Below are 5085 nucleotides of genomic sequence, written 5' to 3'. Positions count from 1 at the left end.
AAAAAAAAAAAATATATATATATATATATATATACATATATATATATATATATATATAAATTCATCACTTCAGAGGGAAGAACAAAGATTCCCAAAACCTTACTTACGCTGGACTTTGTTTCTGCAGCCCGAATCTTTTTGTAGGCAAAGAAACTGATGTTCCTTTTCATAAACATTAATATCAAATATCCTTGATTTTTGGCAATATCTTTCCAACTGTATGGTTTCAAGACTTTCAAAATCACTTAATGCAAAAAAAAACAAAAACAAAAACAAAAAAGCAAACAAAATCACTTAATGTGTGACTTCCCTGGTGGTGCAGTGGTTAAGAATCCGCCTGCCAATGCAGGGAAAACGGGTTCAAGCCCTGGTCCGGGAAGATCCCACATGCCACAGAGCAAACTACACCTGTGCACCACAACTACTGAAGCCCACTCACCTAGAGCCCATGCTCCGCAACAAGAGAAGCCACCGCGATCAGAAGCCCATGCGCGGCAACGAAGAGTAGACCCCGTTCACCAAAACTAGAGAAAGCACGCGCACAGCAACAAAGACCCAATGCAGCCAAAAATAAATAAATTAAAAAAAAAAAGACCCAACACAGCCAAAAAGTTAATTAATTTTTAAAAATCACTTAATGCTTTCCTAGCAAATAAAAAATGCTAAATCTTTCTTAGATACACGAAAAAATAATGTGAGATGTATATAACCTCATACATATTTAGAAACTTTGAAACAATATAAAAACATCAAATATTGATGAGAATTTCTCCCCCTTCCCCCACAAAAGTAAAAAAGTCACCATGAAGAAAGAGAGGGGTTTCTGAGATGCAAATAGCCTTCTGTTCCAGGTGCTGGTTAGAAGTGAGTGTCTAGTTTGTGAAACTGTACACTTACAGTAAAAAGTTAGAAAAACTTTTTTAGAAAAAAATAACCTGGCATTTGTGATTCTAAGTATTTGCACACGTGTATGCACACACACGCATGCGGGTATACACTCTAAAGAGAAATTTGTTGTTTAATGAGAAAATAAAAAGGAGTACTTTTTAAAAAAGGAAAATGTTGTTAATATGAGGGGAAATGAATGGCAGTTTCTTATGGAAAGAAAATGTCTTGAAATCAATAAACACATGATGAAATTTCCAAAACTGCCACCATGAAAAATTCCTCAAGTAAATATTTATCTACTTAGCTATTGCTCACTTTGAGCACTTAATAAAGTTGTTTGGGAATGGTTTATAACTTGTATATCCATTGGTTTTGAAAACTGTTACAGACTGATAAGCATTGGTTTCAGGAATTATTTGTTGAGCACCTATTGGGGATAAAGCAATTTGCCAGCTGCTGTGGAAGTGCAGAGTGAGTCACACATGTAGCTTAGAGGTGATGATCAAAGAATAGTCCAGCAAATGACTACTATCCAAAGTAGAAAATGATGCATTTTCTAGAAAAATGGGAGAATTTGGAGGCAGGAAAGATTACATTTGAGGCTTCCTAAATGAGGAGCAATTTCAGCTGGGCCTTGAAGTGCATCAAAGTGATCTAAATTATTATTTCCTTTTCAAGATTCAAAATTTATCCATCAGAGTCTGGATCTATTCCATACACGAACTTAAGTTTCTATTCTATTTTTTTTATTATATTTTCAGTTTCAGATAGTCTTGAGCACCTAGTTAAATCTTTGCTTATTTCCCATTTTTCTCTGGTTTAGAAGCCTCAAAACACTTTTCCAATCCCTCCTAGAACTGCATCTTTCAATTTACCATAGGCTTCTCCTTGCTCTATCAGTTGGGAGAGGACATGGACACTAGTATCAAAAAGTAATTTTCCTGGCTGGTTCACTTTGTTGTGCAGCGGAAACTAGTGCACCATTGTGGAGCAATTATACTCCAATAAAGATGTTTTAAAAAATATGGACAGTTCCAAAAATATAGAGTAAAACAGAAGAGAAAGCAGAAAAAAAAAAGGAATTTTCCTCACTGAAACTAAGTCACCTGCTATGCAACATGGAGAAAAGAAACCAAATTAAGTTACATAAAGCTTTGACTTTATTGGTAATCAACAAAAAGCATATCAGGAACATTCTCCCATGAATCTGACACAATTTGATGAATCATAAAATGAGTCACTGAATCATAGAAAGAACTCATGATTTGGAAGATAGGGTTGGAAAGAGTTGGTGGAGATGCCCAAAACAATAATGAGAGATGCATTGATGTTAAGTCTGAAATGCTAAAAGAACTATAGCAACAACATTTTACTTAAAATGATGGGATTTCTTTTGGGAAGCAATTTAGCAATATGGATCAAAAATCCTTTAAAAATGTATTCCTGGGCTTCCCTGGTGGCGCAGTGGTTGAGAGTCCGCCTGCCGATACAGGGGACGCGGGTTCGTGCCCCGGTCTGGGAAGATCCCACATGCCGCGGAGCGGCTGGGCCCGTGAGCCATGGCCGCTAAGCCTGCGCGTCCGGAGCCTGTGCTCCGCAACGGGAGAGGCCACAACAGTGAGAGGCCTGCGTACCGCAAAAAAAAAAAGAAAAAAAATGTATTCCTTTTGGGACTTCTCTGGTCCAGTGGTTAAGACTTCCCACTCCCAATGCAGGGGGCACAGGTTCGGTCCCTGGTTGGGGAGCTAAGATCCTGCATGCCGCACACTGCGGCCAAAAAAAAAAAACAAAAACGGTATTCCTTTTGACCCACTAATTTCATTCTGGAAATCTGCCCTAATGAAATAATCCTAAATTAGAAAAAAAGTGCTTTTTCTCCTTTCGCACAAAGATAATTTTATTCAATATTATTTACAATAATTAAAAGTTGAAAATAACCTAAATGTACAATAATAAGGATGTGGTAATAACTTATGGCTCATCTAATATGAGAAGGTCATTAAAATGATTGTGAAGATTTTATATAACCAAAAACAACTGGTTTGCTTATAAGAGCATTTCAGTGAATAAAGCAGCATATAAAAATTATATATACAATATAATCTCAATCACATAAAATGTATATAGTAAAAAGACTGAAGGGACATATACTAAAATATTAACAGTGGTTGTCTTCATGTGATAAAATGATGGCAGATTTTTGTTGCTGGCCTTTGTACTTCTGGGTATTGTCCAAATATTTTATAGGAATAGCAATTAGTTTATGAGAAAAAATAACTATATTTTTACAAATGACTGGGTTTACTACCCCAGATTAGATTAATGAAGACAAACAAAAGGAAGGATCAGCAGGTGACAGAGAAAGAAAAAAATGTTTGGTGCCTCCTTTTCCATAGTTTCCAAAGGTTATTGTTTGGCTTTTTATTGGTACAATTAAACAAGTGTAGATTTTAAAAGTACTTGTGGAAAGCTCTCAGGAACCCACTAGCAGAATCAGAGGAATGTCCACATTCAAAAAATCACAGTATAAAATAAGAGAAAACAAAACCAAGTCTGCAGAGCAAATGACAAAACTGCAAAGCAACAGCATGCATGTATGAAAACAAAGGCACAAAATCATGGCAGTAGTGAGACTGAGCATGATCAGTTTACTTATTAAATTTAGATTCCCTACTAATAGAGAAAGCCTCTTCAGATTGTGTTAAAGATCAAAATCCAATACTTTGCTGCTTATAAAAAATACCTCTAAATAAAATAACATAAAAAGACTAGAGAAAAGGATGGGTGAAATGTAGTAAGCAAGCTTGCAACAAATTAGAGAAGCATTATTAAGTCAAAATAGAATCCAAGGCAAAAAATCTTAAAGGTTATTTTGATTTAATATGAATATTAGATACCCAAAAAAGATAAGCGGCAATAGACAAACAATTCACACAGTGGAAATATGATTAGTTAATTGAGGGAATGTGATGGAATCATGATGTCTCTGGTATCTGTTTTTCCTCTCCACCCTGGGCACATGGGAAAACTATACTTCCCAGACTCCCTTCAGTGAGATGGGGCCGTGTTACTAGATACAGACATCAGAACATGAGCTGAAATTGGGTGTGTCCCATCCAGGCCAAGAATTTAGCAGTCAATGTGCCACCATAGCACTCTCTTTTCTTCTAACAGGGATTATAGAGACCACATAATAATGTGAAGTCACATGATGGAAGTGACCTGGATCTCCCAATCACTGCAGGGAGACCAGCTGCCTTATAAATTGGCCCACTGGCACTGGACTTTGCATGAGGAAAAATAAACCCATGTTATTTTAAGCCTCTGAAATTTGGTGCTTTATTTGCTACTGCAGCAGAGTCTATCCTGTCTTAATTAATACAATAAAGAAACGACAAACTGCCCAAACAATCAAGAAATTTGAGTCTAACAATGAGGTTCCACTTCCTATGTGTTAAACAGAAGAGAGGAAAAAAACCTTAAAATATTAATACTCAGTGCAGCGGGGGAAAGGATGATCTTTTCAATAAATTAGACTGTTGTCAAACGGATAGCCACATAGACTATGCATATTGATCCCTACCTTACAGCAACTACAAAAATATATTCCAGATGCATTGCAGATCTAAATATGAAAATAAAAAATAAAGCATTTAAAGGAAAACATGGGGGGACTTCCCTGGTGGTGCAGTTGTTGGGAGTCCACCTGCCAATGCAGGGGACAGGAGTTCAAGCCCTGGTCCGGGAGGATCCCACCTGCTGCAGAGCAGCTAAGCCTATGCACCACAACTACTGAGGCCTGTGTGCCTAGAGCCCGTGCTCCACAACAGGAGAGGCCACCGCAGTGAGAGGTCCACGCACCGCAACAGGGAGTGGCCCCTGCTTGCTGCAACTAGAGGAGGCCTGCGCGCAGTAACGAAGACCCAATGCAGCCAAAAATGAATAATAAATAAATAAATTTTTTTTAATTAAAAAAAAAGAAAACATGGGGAAATATCTTCATGGCTTACAGGTGGGCAAAGATATCTTAAACAGAACACAAATATGCTGATCATAGCAAGAAATTTGACAAACTGAACTATATTAAGAATTTCTGATCACTGAGAGACTTTATCTAAGATAGTGGAAGCAAACATGGAGTCGGAAGATATTTGCAATATATACACCTGATAAAGGACCCATATTCAGAATATGTAA

Source organism: Lipotes vexillifer, unplaced genomic scaffold (assembly GCF_000442215.2).
Source record: "Lipotes vexillifer unplaced genomic scaffold, Lipotes_vexillifer_v1.1 scaffold2000, whole genome shotgun sequence".
Taxonomy (NCBI): Eukaryota; Metazoa; Chordata; class Mammalia; order Artiodactyla; family Lipotidae; genus Lipotes; species Lipotes vexillifer.
This window is presented reverse-complemented; position numbering follows the sequence as displayed.